Source organism: Cygnus olor, chromosome Z, assembly GCF_009769625.2.
Source record: "Cygnus olor isolate bCygOlo1 chromosome Z, bCygOlo1.pri.v2, whole genome shotgun sequence".
Classification (NCBI taxonomy): Eukaryota; Metazoa; Chordata; class Aves; order Anseriformes; family Anatidae; genus Cygnus; species Cygnus olor.
The window spans coordinates 9,429,736-9,449,173 of NC_049198.1; positions in this window are offsets into that span (position 1 = coordinate 9,429,736).

A 19,438-nucleotide genomic window follows, 5' to 3' on the forward strand; every position below is an offset into this window, starting at 1 on the left:
AGGGCCAGTCCTCTTCAATGTTTTTATAAATGATCTGGATGTAGGACTAGAAGGTGTTGTGAGCAAATTTGCCGACAACACCAAAATTGGAGGAGTTTCGGACTCGGATGAGGGTGGAAAGGCCTTGCAGAGAGATCTGGACAGATTGGAGAGCTGTGCAATCACCAACCGCATGAAGTTTAGCAAGAGCAAGTGCCGGGTCCTGCACCTGGGACGGGGCAACCCTGCCTATACGTACAGACTGGGCGACAAGGCGCTGAAGAGCAGCCCCGCAGAGAGGGATCTGGGGGTTGTGGTTGACAGCAAGTTGAATATGAGCCAGCAGTGTGCCCTGGCAGCCAGGAGGGCCAACCGTATCGTGGGATGCATCAAGCACGGCATTGCTAGTCAGTCGAGGGAAGGGATTATCCCGCTCTGCTCTGCGCTGGTGCGGCCTCACTTCGAGTACTGTGTGCGGTTCTGGGCACCACAGTACAAAAAGGGTGTAAAACTGTTGGAGAGTGGCCAGAGGAGGGTGACGAAGATGGAGAAGGGCCTAGAGGGGAAGACGTAGGAAGAGCGGCTGAGGTCACTGGGCCTGTTCAGCCTGGAGAAGAGGAGGCTGAGGGGGGACCTCATCGCAGTCTACAACTTCCTTGCGAGGGGGAGTGGAGAGGCAGGCACCGACCTATTCTCCTTAATCACCAGAGATGGGACCCGCGGGAATGGTGTCAAGCTGAGGCAGGGGAGGTTTAGGCTGGACATCAGGAAGAGATTCTTCACCGAGAGGGTGGTCACACACTGGAACAGGCTCCCCAGGGAAGTAGACACTGCACCAAGCCTGTCTGAATTTAAGAAGCATTTGGACTGTGCACTTAGTCACATGGTCTAAAATTTTGGGCAGACCTGTGCGGTGCCAGGAGTTGGACTAGATGATCCTTACGGGTCCCTTCCAACTCGGGATATTCTATAATTCTAGGAAGGGTGGTGGTGGGGCTCTTCATATTAAAGAGTGTTTTGATGTTGAAGAGCTTGGGGCTGGGAATGATAAAGTTGAATGTCTATGGAGAAGGATTGGGGGAGGGCCTGTAGGGCTGACATTTGGTGGGGGTCTGTTATAGACCACCTCATCAGGATGAAGAGGTGGATGAGGCATTCTGTGAGCAGCGCGCAGAAGTTACATGATCACCAGCACTCGTTCTCATGGGAGACCTCAACTTCCCTGACACATGCTTGAAATATAAATCTGCGCAGAGGAAGCAGTCCCGGAGGTTTCTAGAGTGTGTGGAAGACAGCTTCCTGACACAGCTGGTTCAAGAGCCTACCTGGGGAGGTGCCCCACTAGACCTGCTCCTCACTGGCAGAGGAGGACTGGTGGGAGGTGTGAAAGCTGGGGACTGTCTTGGGCAGAGTGACCATGAAATTGTAGTTTTCTATCCTTGGTGATGTCAGAAGGGATACTAGCAAAACTGCTCTCTTGAACTTCCAGAGGGCGGACTTTGACCTGTTCAGGCCTTTTCTGCAAGGGTCCCGTGGGAGTCACTCCTGAAGGGTAAAGGGGTCCAGGAAGCCTGGACACTCCTCAAGATGGAAGTCTTAGAGGCACAAGAGCAGGCTGTTCCTGAGTCCCGTAAGGCGAGCCGGAGGGAAAAATACCAGCGTGGATGAACCAGGAACTTTTACTGAGACTCCGGGAGAAAAAGAGAGTCTACGCCTGCTGGAAGAGGGGACAGGCTACTTGGGGCGATTACAAAGATGTTGCAAAGATATGCTGGGAGGAAGTTAGACAGGTAAAAGCCCAGCTTGAACTCAGTTTGGCCACTGCAGTAAAAGAGAACAAGAAATCCTTTTACAAATATATTAACAGCAAGAGAAGAACCAAGGAACATTTCCATCCTTTACTTGGTGCAGCAGGGAATGAGATCACTGAGGATAAGGAAAAGGCTGAGGTTCTCAATGCCTTCTTTACATCTGTCTTTAATAGTCAGATCAGTTGTCCTCAGGGTACTTTACGCCCTGACCTGGAAGTCCCCTGTGATTCAGGTAGAGACTCACCCTCTGTGATCCAGAAAGAGACAGTTAGAGACCTGCTCCTCCATCTGGAATGTCACAAGTCCATGGGACCAGATGGGCTCCACTCTAGGGTGCTGAGGGAGCTGGCGGAGGTGATTGCCAAGCTGCTTTCCACCATCTACCAGTGTTCACGGTTGTCTGGAGAGGTCCCAGAGGACTGGGGGCTTGCCGATGTGACTCCCATCTACAAGAAGGGCCGTAAGGAGGACCCAGGGAACTACAGGCCTGTCAGCCTGACCTCGGTTCCAGGGAACGTTATGGTGTAAGTCATCTTGGGTGGGATCACACGGCACATGCGTGGCATCCAGGAGATCAGCCCACCCAGCACGGGTTCATTAAAGGCAAGTCGTGCTTGTCCAACCTCATCTCCTTCTGTGACCGTGTGACCAGACTAGTAGATGAGGGAAAGGCTGTTGACGTAGTCTACTTAGACTTCTGCAAAGCCTTTGACACGGTCTCCCACAGTATTCTCCTGGGGAAACTGGCTGCCTGTGGCCTGGACAGGTACACTCTTCTCTGGGTCAAGAACTGGCTGGAGGGCCGTGCCCAGCAGGTAGTGGTTAATGGAGTGAAGTCCAGCTGGCGTCCCGTTACAAGTGGTGTCCCCCAGGGGTCAGTACTGGAGCCTATCTTGTTTAATATCTTTACTGATGACCTGGATGAGGGGATTGAGTGTACCCTCAGTAAGTTTGCAGGCGACACCAAGCTGGGAGGTAGCGTCGATCTGCTTGAGGGTAGGGTGGCCCTTCAGAGGGATCTGGATAGGCTGGGCTCCTGGGCTGAGGCGAATGGGATGACGGTCAACAAGGCCAAGTGCCAGGTTCTGCACTTTGGCCACAATAACCCCTTGCAGCGCTATAGGCTTGGGGCACAGTCGCTAGAAGACTGTGAAGAGGAAAGGGACCTGGGAGTGTTGATCGATGCTCGGCTGAACATGAGCCAGCAGTGTGCCCAGGTGGCCAAGAAGGCCAACGGCATCCTGGCCTGTATCAGGAATAGTGCAGCCAGCAGGAGCAGGGAGCTGATCATCCCCCTGTACTCACCTTTGGTGAGGCCGCACCTTGAGTACTGTGTTCAGTTTTGGGCCCCCTCACTCCAAGAAAGACATCGAGGCCCTGGAGCGTGTCCAGAGAAGGGCAACAAAACTGGTGAGGGGTCTGGAGCACAAGACTTAGGAGGAGTGGCTGAGGGAGCTGGGGTTCTTTAATCTGGAGAAGAGGAGGCTCAGGGGAGACCTCATTGCACTCCACACCTTCTTGAAGGGAGGTTGTGATGAGGAGGGGGTCAGCCTCTTCTCTCAGATAACTAGTGATAGGACTTGAGGAAATGGCCACAAGTTGTGACTGGGGAGATTTCAATTAGATATGAGGAAAAACTTTTTCTCTCAAAGAGTGGTCAGGCACTGGAACAGCCTGCCCAGGGAGGTGGTGGAGTCATCGTCCCTCGCAGTGTTCAAGAAGTGCCTGGATGAGGTGCTACGAGATATGATTTAATAGCTTAGTGGGTAGTATTGGTGACAGGAGGACGGTTGGACTTGATGACCTTGTAGGGCCTTTCCAACCCTGTGTTTCTATGTTTCTGTGATTCTACGACAAGGTGATGAGGATAAGCCAGGGCAAGCTGGCTGCTCCTCCTGGAGCTCCTCCTCAGCCCTGCCCTGGCTGATGGCACCCATTGTCTTCCCTGGATGGGCAGTCCCCAAGCTCTCCCTTGGACTGGCCACATAGCACACGAGTGAAGAATTTGCTTCTCCTCTGTTGTTGCTGAAGCATCCTCAAACTCGCAGTTACTTGGCAGGAGACATCTGTATCGCTGCAGAGCTCTACATCCGAGCACTGCTGCCATGCAGGCCACAGGAGAGGCAGGGCCAGCGTCCATGGAGCTTGTGATTTTCAAAAGCTCCAATACTGTAAATAAATAAAATTCTTTACTTGTACTCAAGTGTTCTATGGGAGCCTTCGCGCATAGTGTGTGTTGGGGATGAAGAGGGAAGGTGGGCTCAGGGATACCAGGGAAGGTGTGCTGTCCCACCAGAGGACAACTAGCTTGGACGGTGAAGGGCATAAAACAGGGCTCACCAGAGAAGAGCCTGGGGGAACAATGCTGAAGCTGGGGGTGAGGCAGATGTCTCATCTGAAGTGCATCTACACCAGTGCACGCAGCACGGGCAACAAACAGGAGGAGCTGGAAGCGACTGTGCAACAGGCTGACTACGGCCTAGTTGCCGTAACTGAAACATGGTGGGATCACTCCCACGGCTGGAGTACTGCCATGGACAGCTACAAGCTCTTCAGAAGGGATAGGCAAGGAAGGAAGGGTGGTGGTGTGGCTCTTCATATTAAAGAGTGTTTTGATGTTGAAGAGCTTGGGGTTGGGAATGATGAAGTTGAATGTCTATGGAGAAGGATCGGGGGAGGGCCTGTAGGGCTGACATTTGGTGGGGGTCTGTTATAGACCACCTCATCAGGATGAAGAGATGGATGAGGTCATGGCAGGCGTCCTGCAAGCAGGAGCGTGCAGTAACAGTTCATCGTCACCTTCTATTCCCTACTGCCCGACACCTGATTCCTCCCCTGTTTCCTCATTGGCTGAGTACTGCAGGTTCACAAACTTCTCAATGCCTTTCTATACCACATACGTACAATTTCATTTGACCAACTGTTAATTTCTCCTTTTCCTTTTTTTTCCTTCTTCTCTCATGACTAGAGGGCCCGTGACCTTTGTTTTTACTGACTTTGTACTGCTCCTCCTGTTTTCCTTAGCTATCCTTCTTATTTTGGGACAGTGGGATCTTCCCCTTATCTGCTTAACATACTCCCCACTGCTGTGCTGCAAATCCCTTTTGAATATGCAAGGTTCATGGAATTTTCCACTGCAAAAATACCTTCTATTGCAAAAACACAACTTTGTTTCTCACAGGCTGTTGTCCTCTTTGTCATCTCTCGGGACCCGTGGATCATTAGCTCAAAGCCCACCCCACGTCTGCCAGTACCTGGCTGTGAGCAATACTCGATGGCAGCTTCCAGCAACCAGCCAGCAACACAGGGTAGCATGGTGCGTGACAGCATTCTCCGCCCAGATGGATGGCTGCCTCTGAGGAATGGGGAGTTTCTGCAGCCTCTTGGGTTGTCCATGGGCCCTCCAACATTTCCCAGCCTGGCCCACAGAAGAATCAGCTTCGCTACAGACCAAGGAAAGCGACAGTGGATTTTCAACTGCGTGGCACACAGACTCTGCCCTCAGTGGAAACAGAAGCACAGGAAAACCAGACATGCTTCCCATGAACAGGCAACACCTGCAGGCCTTGCTGGCCCCCAACCATCTCAGGACTTATGTTCGGGGCCCCAATCCCCAAGCAGGCAGAGGAGCTGCCAGAACCACCAGCTGGGGTACGCACCAACAGTGCGCCATCAGCAAGGGGGATGATCGTCCCTCACCCAGAAGAGGCGCGATGGTGGTGGGAGGAGCAATGCGAGGGGCGATCTCCACAGGAGGAGTTGTCCCAGTGGACTCTTGGATTTCCCTTAGCTATCCTTATTTTGGGACAGTGGGATCTTCCCCTTATCTGCTTAACATACTCCCCCCTGCTGTGCCACACAGTCACTTTTGAATATGCAAGACTAGTGGAACTATCCACTGCAAAAACACCTTATATTGCAAAAATACAACTTTGTTTCTCACAATTCCCCCCTCTTCTTTTCTTACTCCTGTTGTTGTTTTTGCACCTCTTCACATACCCCGCTCCTGAGTTTTTCCAATATTAAGGCGCAATATTCTTCTTTGGATGGCATGGGGAATGACAGATACACAATGCCATTATTACTATAATAGCAGCAAAAAGTTGTTTGAGCTAATTCCATTCAGGTAACCACGAAGTTAGTTTCTCCCAAATGTTTCTAAACCCCCAGGAAGTGTCATCTTCAGCCCCTGAGCCACTCTACGTAGGTGCTTCATGTTGTTTTTTTTTGTTTGCTTTTTTCTCCAAAGATTTTTGAGATCAGTCAAATTTGTCCCATTTGATCTACATACATACAGCAACTAGCATTAATTGCAGTGCACGCTCCTCCTTGTGAGGTTAGTAATAAATCTAATACCATTCGATTCTGGAGTACTACTTTTGCAAACTTGTTATCTCCTTTTGTAGTGCCTAGACTGCATCCAGAGTGTTATTTTCTGGTTCTTCAGTTATAGCTGAGATAGTTACAATAGCTTTTTCTAAATCACTCACCCCTAACCAAGGTAAAAACCACCTTGCACAACCGTGAAAGGCCTTGTTTCAACTGTGAAAGGCCTCGTTTCTTTTTACTGGAGGATTATCTGGAATCTGCTTAATTCTGCGTGTGGTCTCAAGGGGGCTTTGGATTTGTGCGTCTTCAATAATAGTGACATTTGGAATTTTTGCCCCCAGCGTGCAAGCTCCCTTCTATCCTAGGGGCAACACCTTCTTGGCTTTATGGCCACAGAGCCAGTACCACCCCTTGCCATTCGGGACAGGCCATCCGGTTACAGGATTCTCATGTTGTCTCTGGTGTGTGTTATGTTTATTAGCATCCCCGTAGCTACCATATTCGGTACAGTACAGATGATTCCCTACTTCATGGATAATAATTCCACACCCAGGGTCAGTACTATTGCCCCCTGAGTTTCTATCAATGTTGTTTAAAAGGCACCTTTGATAACACATTTATATTGTAGTCAGGATTATGTGCAGGGAGCTCAACTTCAAAATCTGTTACTTTTCTGGGACTGAGTATGATGCGTCGTTTTTAGAAATCTAGAGAATCCAGACACAGTTGCTGCTGGAAATAGCAATCGGGGACAAGGCCCTTCCAGTACTTCTAGGTATCTGGGTGCAAATCCAACAATTATTTTGAGATAGAACTCAAGAGATGTTCTGGATTAATTGGAAATGCTGATTTTTCCCTCCATCCTATCACTAATTCATTGAGAATGGGTATTACTAAGATAAACTTAAAATACATCAATTATATATATATATACACCCCTATACTAATTAAGAAAAACAAAACAAATCACAAACTGATAAGGATTCTTCTGCTGGGGATCAAATGACAACCCCCCCCCCCCCCCCCCCTTCTTTTCCTCCCACTTCCAGGGAGTGCTGCCTGGAAACACTCTAATTCTGCGTAATCCAATCCCGTGTACTCATTAATTCATTAAGAATTCTTCTACGGAGAAGTTAAAGGTTTACAATAGGTAGTTTCAACTGTTATAACCTTAAAAGTCTTTGTTAAGGCAGTCCCTCAGGTATCAGGGTCAACTGATGAGGAAGGGGAGCTGGCAGCACAGGAAAGCACCCTCGCGCCACTGGAGGGCACGGGGAGCCCGGCGTGAAGTCCTGAGCCAGAGACACGCTTGAGTAGTTTGGGGGATTACGGAAACGAGCCAGCTGCTGCAGCTGGAAAGCTGCTGCTGAGCACAGGGCCTTGCAGAGCTGTTAGGGGAGGGCAGGAGCAGTTCCTGTTCCAAACGGACGTAACTGCAGCTGCCTGAAATCGTGTTGCGACGAGTTTCCGTGTCTGAGGCTGCCAGGCTGTACTCCGTAGCCTGCGGTTCAGGGATGAGACGGGAAGACAGGAGGCACCTCTCGGAGCGAGGACCGTTGGCGTCTTGTTGAGCCCAGGCGAGTGGCTGTTCGCTGAGCGGGGATGCTGCGAGGTGGAGGCGGCTCTGCTGTGGCACGGGGGCGAGCTGTGACCCAACTTGGACTGCTGGCTGCCACCTGCACGGCTCCTGTGCGTGCACGGCGCGGTGCTGGGCTGTGTCGGCCACTTGAGCTGTGCCTGGCAGGCCGTCTTCTGCCGATCCCTTCAGGTGGATCACACAGCCCGACCTGGATTGCCCCACGAGCTCTCCCTGCTGTTTCCTCACAAGCTGCCTGTGCCCTGCCAGCAGCGGCGTGAGCGTGGGCGATTGTTCCTCATGGGCTTTGTCTCCAGGAAGTTCTCCCGGCCCTGTGCCGGCGGCAGCGAGTGTCCCTGGCCTGCATCCTGCGACTGCTTTCCAAAATGGCTGCTCAGAGAGAGCAGTAATGGCTGCCTGCTCCTGCACCTTTACGATTTCTGTCCTGAGGAGCATCCAGGCTTCCTGGACCCCTTTACCCTTCAGGAGTGACTCCCAAGGGACCCCTGCAGAAAAGGCCTGAACAGGTCAAAGTCCGCCCTCTGGAAGTTCAGGAGAGCAGTTTTGCTGCTATCCCTTCTGACATCACCAATAGAAAACTCTACAATTTCATGGTCACTCTGCCCAAGACAGTCCCCAGCTTTCACACCTCCCACCAGTCCTCCTCTGCCAGTGAAGAGCAGGTCTAATGGGGCACCTCCCCAGGTAGGCTCTTGAACCAGCTGTGTCAGGAAGCTGTCTTCCATACACTCTAGAAACCTCCAGGACCACTTCCTCTGCGCAGTATCGTATTTCCAGCATGTATCAGGGAAGTTGAAGTCTCCCATGAGAACGAGTGCTGGTGATCGTGTAACTTCTGCGAGCTGCTCACAGAATGCCTCATCCACTTCTTCATCCTGATGAGGTGGTCTATAACAGACCCCCACCAAATGTCAGCCCTACAGGCCCTCCCCCAATCCTTCTCCATAGACATTCAACTTTATCATTCCCAACCCCAAGCTCTTCAAAACACTCTTTAATATGAAGAGCTCACACCACCACTCTTCCTTCCTTGCCTATCCCTTCTGAAGAGCTTGTAACCGTCCATGGCAGTACTCCAGCTGTGGGAGTGATCCCACCATGTTTCAGTTATGACAACTAGGCCGTAGTCAGCCTGTTGCACAGTCGCTTCCAGCTCCTCCTGTTTGTTGCCCGTGCTGCGTGCACTGGTGTAGATGCACTTCAGATGAGACATCTGCCTCACCCCCAGCTTCAGCATTGTTCCCCCAGGCTCTTCTCTGGTGAGCCCTGTTTTATGCCCTTCACCGTCCAAGCTAGTTGTCCTCTGGTGGGACAGCACACCTTCCCTGGTATCCTTGAGCCCACCTTCCCTCTTCATCCCCAACACACACTATGCGTGAAGGCTCCCATACCTATAAGTTTATTTACACAAATAAGTTTATTTATTGACAGTATTGGAGCTTTTGAAAATCACAAGCTCCATGGACGCTGGCCCTGCCTCTCCTGTGGAGTGCATGGCAGCAGTGCTCAGATGTAGAGCTCTGCGGCGATACAGACGTCTTCTGCTGCCTACGGCAAATCCTATCCCAGACCGAGCTGATGCTGTTGCTGTTCGGTTCCGCTGCAGTGCCCTGGGTGCCACAGGTTTGGTGCAAGTGACACGAGCACGGGTATCTGGTGATAGGGGCACTGCAGTGCTCTGAAGACGATGAGCTGGAGTAGCCATGGGGCTCCTGGGGTCTTGTGGAGGCTAAGATGGGAGCTGGCCTGGCCTGTGCATTTCCCCGAGGGAGGTTGCTGCCTGTCCACTTTTCTTGGCTGTCGGTGCCCTGGGAGCAGGCCCCACAATCTGGGGAGCTCTCGACCTTGCCAGGGCACTTCTTCCTCCAAGGCCACCACTTAGGTCCCCTGGTGCCTGCCTCAGCCCCAGCTGTTTCAGACGCCGTGGTCACCTCCGCACTGGTGTTTCCTTTCAGAGGGACAGCCGCAGCCCGGAGGTGGAAGCTGCTGTCAGAGCGTCCGGTCTGCTCGGTGCTGCTGCCCCAGTGGCCTTGTGGGGCTCCTGCGGCTGGTCCCACAAAGTGTCTGCGGTGCTTCCGACGGTGCTCAGGCCTCAGGCTTGTAGCTTGGACCACGGGCCTGAGGGCTGGGTAGACTGCGGTGGGCTCTTGTCCTGCCCACGCGTTCGGCATCCCAAAGGGCGTCCTCACAATTTCACCCTTGGGAGCTGTGTCCATCCTGTGGCCAGAGCAGCCGTTCCTGGTGTAGTGTGTGTGAGCCCTTGGGGCTGCCCAGCCGCTCTCCTCCCGGGGCACTGCTCGCTGGGATGGGCGCTCCGGGTCGAGCTGGTCCCTGGGATGCTGCAGCTCCGGGGCCTCGCGCTGCTCCTTGGGCATGAACGTGGCCTCGGGCCTGTGGAAATGGACAGGCTGCGGGTGGAAGCGTGGTGGTCCAGAGGCCGCTGGGCAGACAATGGAGGCCCCGTGCTTCGTCCAGTTCCTCTTGACCTGGTCCGGATAGAGGAGAGGCTTGCATTTGAGGAAGGGGACACAGGGACATTGTGGTGGCAGGGGGCCAGAACAGGCATTTTCAGGCAGTGCTTCATGCTCCTCTTCAGCTGACTGCTGCACTGTCCCAGAGGAGCTTTCTAGGTTTTCTTTGCTTGCCGTCTGCATGCAGGCCTTGCTTCACTGCTCAAACCTCAGGTGCAGCTCTGAGATGTCGACAGGCGCTGCAGTTTGGGGCTGGTTCCCATTACCAGCATCAGCCCCCAGTGGTCTCAGGATGATGACGAAGTCAGTTTGGCAGCCCTGGTCTTTTCGTAACACTGTGTTGGCTGGGCTGGGAAGTGCTGAGAGGTCCGCGGACAAGCCGAGAGGTTGCTGGGACACCTCCACCCACTGCTGTCGCCCCTCATCTGGGCGAAGGAGACTCTCATGCACGATCGTCCCCATTTCTGGTGGCTGCATGGAGGAGGAGACCTCAGCCGGTGGCTCTTCATCTCCGCTGCCCTGCTTCCCAAGCCTGGGGGGCCTGGGGGCTGTCAGAACCTCTAGGCACTGCCTCTTCCCACGAAGCTCATCAGCCTCCTCTGCACTGCTGGTTTTGCTCAGGGCAGAGTCCAGATGTTGGTCTTCTTCAGGGATGTCTGCGGGATGTGTCTCCTTCCTGGGCGCTGGCTGGCACGGAGGCTCTGGCTCTGTGGGGGCTCCTCCATGGTGCTCCAGAGAGGCGTTGCTCCAGCTCCCAGGACAGCTCTTGCTCCTGGGGATGCCGTAGCCACAGCAGGACAGGCTGCCCCGCTCCAGCAGCTCCTCCACGTCCTTCGATGCCACTTGCCAGAAGTCAGGCCTCAGCGCAGCAGCCTCACACCCGGGCAGTGCCGACAGCACCAGCTGCTGCAGCTCCTGCATGGCCTCGATGCACTTCGTACAGCCAGGGCAGCAGCGCCCTGACCCCCACAGCTGCTTGGTGCCTGCAAAACAGGGAGGGAGTCTGAGCTGCGGTGGGACAGAGGCACCAGGGCCACCTCGGGCCCATCGGGATGGGCTGCTCGGTTCTCAGGTCGACCCTGTGGTAGTTTAAGAAAATTCTCAGTAATTTTTTTCAGACAGGATCTCACCGTTGATAACACAGTTTATTGTATTATGTGTAGGATTATGTGTAGGGAGCTGAACTTCAAAATCTATTCCTTGTGTGCGTGGCAGCCCCTTGTCCTTCTAAAGGATGTGCTTGCAGACCATGTTCTCAGGGCTGAGAAGGACTGTTTTTTTCATGGGCAATAGAGGAGGCCTCAGGAACTCCCCAATCCTCTGAGGCAGCCCTCCATCCGGTCAGAGAATGCTGTCACGCACCATGCTGCCCTGTGTTGCTGGCTGGTTGCTGGAAGCTGCCATCGAGTATTGCTCACAGCCAGGTACTGGCAGACGTGGGGTGGGCTTTGAGCTAATGATCCACGGGTCCCGAGAGATGACAAAGAGGACAACAGCCTGTGAGAAACAAAGTTGTGTTTTTGCAATAGAAGGTATTTTTGCAGTGGAAAATTCCATGAACCTTGCATATTCAAAAGGGATTTGCAGCACAGCAGTGGGGAGTATGTTAAGCAGATAAGGGGAAGATCCCACTGTCCCAAAATAAGAAGGATAGCTAAGGAAAACAGGAGGAGCAGTACAAAGTCAGTAAAAACAAAGGTCACGGGCCCTCTAGTCATGAGAGAAGAAGGAAAAAAAAGGAAAAGGAGAAATTAACAGTTGGTCAAATGAAATTGTACGTATGTGGTATAGAAAGGCGTTGAGAAGTTTGTGAACCTGCAGTACTCAGCCAATGAGGAAACAGGGGAGGAATCAGGTGTCGGGCAGTAGGGAATAGAAGGTGATGATGAACTGTTACTGTGCGCTCCTGCTTGCAGGACGCCCGCCATTGCAATCGCAAATAAAATAGCCTCACAGAAGATCTTGTCTGAGAAAATTATTGAGAGTTTTCTCACATTATGTGCATAGAAATCATGAAATGGAGGCTAAAAGAACTCCACCAGATCACCAAAGTGCTTTTTAAGCAGATCGAGGAGATCTGGGAACCCATTGTGCCTGAGGCAGGCCTCGATGCCTTGACAGTGAAGAGAAACATTCCTGCCATATGCGTCCTGCTCAGCAAAGATGCCCTCGATCCCCAGGAGCCTGGCTATCAGGCTCCAGGTTCTTTCGATGCCTTCTGGATCGAGACACTTAAAGCGGAGTCCCAGGCCCAGATGAAGAGGAAGCAAGGTGGAGGAAGGGGAGCTGGCAACACAGGAAAGCACCCTCGCGCCACTGGAGGGCACGGGGAGCCCGGCGTGAAGTCCTGAGCCAGAGACACGCTTCAGTAGTTTGGGGGATTACGGAAACGAGCCAGCTGCTGCAGCTGGAAAGCTGCTGCTGAGCACAGGGCCTTGCAGAGCTGTTAGGGGAGGGCAGGAGCAGTTCCTGTTCCAAACGGACGTAACTGCAGCTGCCTGAAATCGTGTTGCGACGAGTTTCCGTGTCTGAGGCTGCCAGGCTGTACTCCGTAGCCTGCGGTTCAGGGATGAGACGGGAAGACAGGAGGCACCTCTCGGAGCGAGGACCGTTGGCGTCTTGTTGAGCCCAGGCGAGTGGCTGTTCGCTGAGCGGGGATGCTGCGAGGTGGAGGCGGCTCTGCTGTGGCACGGGGGCGAGCTGTGACCCAACTTGGACTGCTGGCTGCCACCTGCACGGCTCCTGTGCGTGCACGGCGCGGTGCTGGGCTGTGTCGGCCACTTGAGCTGTGCCTGGCAGGCCGTCTTCTGCCGATCCCTTCAGGTGGATCACACAGCCCGACCTGGATTGCCCCACGAGCTCTCCCTGCTGTTTCCTCACAAGCTGCCTGTGCCCTGCCAGCAGCGGCGTGAAGCGTGGGCGATTGTTCCTCATGGGCTTTGTCTCCAGGAAGTTCTCCCGGCCCTGTGCCGGCGGCAGCGAGTGTCCCTGGCCTGCATCCTGCGACTGCTTTCCAAAATGGCTGCTCAGAGAGAGCAGTAATGGCTGCCTGCTCCTGCACCTTTACGATTTCTGTCCTGAGGAGCATCCAGGCTTCCTGGACCCCTTTACCCTTCAGGAGTGACTCCCAAGGGACCCCTGCAGAAAAGGCCTGAACAGGTCAAAGTCCGCCCTCTGGAAGTTCAGGAGAGCAGTTTTGCTGCTATCCCTTCTGACATCACCAATAGAAAACTCTACAATTTCATGGTCACTCTGCCCAAGACAGTCCCCAGCTTTCACACCTCCCACCAGTCCTCCTCTGCCAGTGAAGAGCAGGTCTAGTGGGGCACCTCCCCAGGTAGGCTCTTGAACCAGCTTTGTCAGGAAGCTGTCTTCCATACACTCTAGAAACCTCCAGGACCACTTCCACTGCGCAGTATCGTATTTCCAGCATGTATCAGGGAAGTTGAAGTCTCCCATGAGAACGAGTGCTGGTGATCGTGTAACTTCTGCGAGCTGCTCACAGAATGCCTCATCCACTTCTTCATCCTGATGAGGTGGTCTATAACAGACCCCCACCAAATGTCAGCCCTACAGGCTCTCCCCCAATCCTTCTCCATAGACATTCAACTTTATCATTCCCAACCCCAAGCTCTTCAAAACACTCTTTAATATGAAGAGCTCACACCACCACTCTTCCTTCCTTGCCTATCCCTTCTGAAGAGCTTGTAACCGTCCATGGCAGTACTCCAGCTGTGGGAGTGATCCCACCATGTTTCAGTTATGACAACTAGGCCGTAGTCAGCCTGTTGCACAGTCGCTTCCAGCTCCTCCTGTTTGTTGCCCGTGCTGCGTGCACTGGTGTAGATGCACTTCAGATGAGACATCTGCCTCACCCCCAGCTTCAGCATTGTTCCCCCAGGCTCTTCTCTGGTGAGCCCTGTTTTATGCCCTTCACCGTCCAAGCTAGTTGTCCTCTGGTGGGACAGCACACCTTCCCTGGTATCCTTGAGCCCACCTTCCCTCTTCATCCCCAACACACACTATGCGTGAAGGCTCCCATACCTATAAGTTTATTTACACAAATAAGTTTATTTATTGACAGTATTGGAGATTTTGAAAATCACAAGCTCCATGGACGCTGGCCCTGCCTCTCCTGTGGAGTGCATGGCAGCAGTGCTCAGATGTAGAGCTCTGCGGCGATACAGACGTCTTCTGCTGCCTACGGCAAATCCTATCCCAGACCGAGCTGATGCTGTTGCTGTTCGGTTCCGCTGCAGTGCCCTGGGTGCCACAGGTTTGGCGCAAGTGACACGAGCACGGGTATCTGGTGATAGGGGCACTGCAGTGCTCTGAAGACGATGAGCTGGAGTAGCCATGGGGCTCCTGGGGTCTTGTGGAGGCTAAGATGGGAGCTGGCCTGGCCTGTGCATTTCCCCGAGGGAGGTTGCTGCCTGTCCACTTTTCTTGGCTGTCGGTGCCCTGGGAGCAGGCCCCACAATCTGGGGAGCTCTCGACCTTGCCAGGGCACTTCTTCCTCCAAGGCCACCACTTAGGTCCCCTGGTGCCTGCCTCAGCCCCAGCTGTTTCAGACGCCGTGGTCACCTCCGCACTGGTGTTTCCTTTCAGAGGGACAGCCGCAGCCCGGAGGTGGAAGCTGCTGTCAGAGCGTCCGGTCTGCTCGGTGCTGCTGCCCCAGTGGCCTTGTGGGGCTCCTGCGGCTGGTCCCACAAAGTGTCTGCGGTGCTTCCGACGGTGCTCAGGCCTCAGGCTTGTAGCTTGGACCACGGGCCTGAGGGCTGGGTAGACTGCGGTGGGCTCTTGTCCTGCCCACGCGTTCGGCATCCCAAAGGGCGTCCTCACAATTTCACCCTTGGGAGCTGTGTCCATCCTGTGGCCAGAGCAGCCGTTCCTGGTGTAGTGTGTGTGAGCCCTTGGGGCTGCCCAGCCGCTCTCCTCCCGGGGCACTGCTCGCTGGGATGGGCGCTCCGGGTCGAGCTGGTCCCTGGGATGCTGCAGCTCCGGGGCCTCGCGCTGCTCCTTGGGCATGAACGTGGCCTCGGGCCTGTGGAAATGGACAGGCTGCGGGTGGAAGCGTGGTGGTCCAGAGGCCGCTGGGCAGACAATGGAGGCCCCGTGCTTCGTCCAGTTCCTCTTGACCTGGTCCGGATAGAGGAGAGGCTTGCATTTGAGGAAGGGGACACAGGGACATTGTGGTGGCAGGGGGCCAGAACAGGCATTTTCAGGCAGTGCTTCATGCTCCTCTTCAGCTGACTGCTGCACTGTCCCAGAGGAGCTTTCTAGGTTTTCTTTGCTTGCCGTCTGCATGCAGGCCTTGCTTCACTGCTCAAACCTCAGGTGCAGCTCTGAGATGTCGACAGGCGCTGCAGTTTGGGGCTGGTTCCCGTTACCAGCATCAGCCCCCAGTGGTCTCAGGATGATGACGAAGTCAGTTTGGCAGCCCTGGTCTTTTCGTAACACTGTGTTGGCTGGGCTGGGAAGTGCTGAGAGGTCCGCGGACAAGCCGAGAGGTTGCTGGGACACCTCCACCCACTGCTGTCGCCCCTCATCTGGGCGAAGGAGACTCTCACGCACGATCGTCCCCATTTCTGGTGGCTGCATGGAGGAGGAGACCTCAGCCGGTGGCTCTTCATCTCCGCTGCCCTGCTTCCCAAGCCTGGGGGGCCTGGGGGCTGTCAGAACCTCTAGGCACTGCCTCTTCCCACGAAGCTCATCAGCCTCCTCTGCACTGCTGGTTTTGCTCAGGGCAGAGTCCAGATGTTGGTCTTCTTCAGGGATGTCTGCGGGATGTGTCTCCTTCCTGGGCGCTGGCTGGCACGGAGGCTCTGGCTCTGTGGGGGCTCCTCCATGGTGCTCCAGAGAGGCGTTGCTCCAGCTCCCAGGACAGCTCTTGCTCCTGGGGATGTCGTAGCCACAGCAGGACAGGCTGCCCCGCTCCAGCAGCTCCTCCACGTCCTTCGATGCCACTTGCCAGAAGTCAGGCCTCAGCGCAGCAGCCTCACACCCGGGCAGTGCCGACAGCACCAGCTGCTGCAGCTCCTGCATGGCCTCGATGCACTTCGTACAGCCAGGGCAGCAGCGCCCTGACCCCCACAGCTGCTTGGTGCCTGCAAAACAGGGAGGGAGTCTGAGCTGCGGTGGGACAGAGGCACCAGGGCCACCTCGGGCCCATCGGGATGGGCTGCTCGGTTCTCAGGTCGACCCTGTGGTAGTTTAAGAAAATTCTCAGTAATTTTTTTCAGACAGGATCTCACCGTTGATAACACAGTTTATTGTATTATGTGTAGGATTATGTGTAGGGAGCTGAACTTCAAAATCTATTCCTTGTGTGCGTGGCAGCCCCTTGTCCTTCTAAAGGATGTGCTTGCAGACCATGTTCTCAGGGCTGAGAAGGACTGTTTTTTTCATGGGCAATAGAGGAGGCCTCAGGAACTCCCCAATCCTCTGAGGCAGCCCTCCATCCGGTCAGAGAATGCTGTCACGCACCATGCTGCCCTGTGTTGCTGGCTGGTTGCTGGAAGCTGCCATCGAGTATTGCTCACAGCCAGGTACTGGCAGACGTGGGGTGGGCTTTGAGCTAATGATCCACGGGTCCCGAGAGATGACAAAGAGGACAACAGCCTGTGAGAAACAAAGTTGTGTTTTTGCAATAGAAGGTATTTTTGCAGTGGAAAATTCCATGAACCTTGCATATTCAAAAGGGATTTGCAGCACAGCAGTGGGGAGTATGTTAAGCAGATAAGGGGAAGATCCCACTGTCCCAAAATAAGAAGGATAGCTAAGGAAAACAGGAGGAGCAGTACAAAGTCAGTAAAAACAAAGGTCACGGGCCCTCTAGTCATGAGAGAAGAAGGAAAAAAAAGGAAAAGGAGAAATTAACAGTTGGTCAAATGAAATTGTACGTATGTGGTATAGAAAGGCGTTGAGAAGTTTGTGAACCTGCAGTACTCAGCCAATGAGGAAACAGGGGAGGAATCAGGTGTCGGGCAGTAGGGAATAGAAGGTGATGATGAACTGTTACTGTGCGCTCCTGCTTGCAGGACGCCCGCCATTGCAATCGCAAATAAAATAGCCTCACAGAAGATCTTGTCTGAGAAAATTATTGAGAGTTTTCTCACATTATGTGCATAGAAATCATGAAATGGAGGCTAAAAGAACTCCACCAGATCACCAAAGTGCTTTTTAAGCAGATCGAGGAGATCTGGGAACCCATTGTGCCTGAGGCAGGCCTCGATGCCTTGACAGTGAAGAGAAACATTCCTGCCATATGCGTCCTGCTCAGCAAAGATGCCCTCGATCCCCAGGAGCCTGGCTATCAGGCTCCAGGTTCTTTCGATGCCTTCTGGATCGAGACACTTAAAGCGGAGTCCCAGGCCCAGATGAAGAGGAAGCAAGGTGGAGGAAGGGGAGCTGGCAACACAGGAAAGCACCCTCGCGCCACTGGAGGGCACGGGGAGCCCGGCGTGAAGTCCTGAGCCAGAGACACGCTTGAGTAGTTTGGGGGATTACGGAAACGAGCCAGCTGCTGCAGCTGGAAAGCTGCTGCTGAGCACAGGGCCTTGCAGAGCTGTTAGGGGAGGGCAGGAGCAGTTCCTGTTCCAAACGGACGTAACTGCAGCTGCCTGAAATCGTGTTGCGACGAGTTTCCGTGTCTGAGGCTGCCAGGCTGTACTCCGTAGCCTGCGGTTCAGGGATGAGACGGGAAGACAGGAGGCACCTCTCGGAGCGAGGACCGTTGGCGTCTTGTTGAGCCCAGGCGAGTGGCTGTTCGCTGAGCGGGGATGCTGCGAGGTGGAGGCGGCTCTGCTGTGGCACGGGGGCGAGCTGTGACCCAACTTGGACTGCTGGCTGCCACCTGCACGGCTCCTGTGCGTGCACGGCGCGGTGCTGGGCTGTGTCGGCCACTTGAGCTGTGCCTGGCAGGCCGTCTTCTGCCGATCCCTTCAGGTGGATCACACAGCCCGACCTGGATTGCCCCACGAGCTCTCCCTGCTGTTTCCTCACAAGCTGCCTGTGCCCTGCCAGCAGCGGCGTGCTGGGCGATTGTTCCTCATGGGCTTTGTCTCCAGGAAGTTCTCCCGGCCCTGTGCCGGCGGCAGCGAGTGTCCCTGGCCTGCATCCTGCGACTGCTTTCCAAAATGGCTGCTCAGAGAGAGCAGTAATGGCTGCCTGCTCCTGCACCTTTACGATTTCTGTCCTGAGGAGCATCCAGGCTTCCTGGACCCCTTTACCCTTCAGGAGTGACTCCCAAGGGACCCCTGCAGAAAAGGCCTGAACAGGTCAAAGTCCGCCCTCTGGAAGTTCAGGAGAGCAGTTTTGCTGCTATCCCTTCTGACATCACCAATAGAAAACTCTACAATTTCATGGTCACTCTGCCCAAGACAGTCCCCAGCTTTCACACCTCCCACCAGTCCTCCTCTGCCAGTGAAGAGCAGGTCTAGTGGGGCACCTCCCCAGGTAGGCTCTTGAACCAGCTGTGTCAGGAAGCTGTCTTCCATACACTCTAGAAACCTCCAGGACCACTTCCACTGCGCAGTATCGTATTTCCAGCATGTATCAGGGAAGTTGAGGTCTCCCATGAGAACGAGTGCTGGTGATCGTGTAACTTCTGCGAGCTGCTCACAGAATGCCTCATCCACTTCTTCATCCTGATGAGGTGGTCTATAACAGACCCCCACCAAATGTCAGCCCTACAGGCCCTCCCCCAATCCTTCTCCATAGACATTCAACTTTATCATTCCCAACCCCAAGCTCTTCAAAACACTCTTTAATATGAAGAGCCACACCACCACCCTTCCTTCCTTGCCTATCCCTTCTGAAGAGCTTGTAACCGTCCATGGCAGTACTCCAGCTGTGGGAGTGATCCCACCATGTTTCAGTTATGACATCTAGGCCGTAGTCAGCCTGTTGCACAGTCGCTTCCAGCTCCTCCTGTTTGTTGCCCGTGCTGCGTGCACTGGTGTAGATGCACTTCAGATGAGACATCTGCCTCACCCCCAGCTTCAGCATTGTTCCCCCAGGCTCTTCTCTGGTGAGCCCTGTTTTATGCCCTTCACCGTCCAAGCTAGTTGTCCTCTGGTGGGACAGCACACCTTCCCTGGTATCCCTGAGCCCACCTTCCCTCTTCATCCCCAACACCCACTATGCGCGAAGGCTCCCATAGAACACTTGAGTACAAGTAAAGAATTTTATTTATTGACAGTATTGGAGCTTTTGAAAATCACAAGCTCCATGGACGCTGGCCCTGCCTC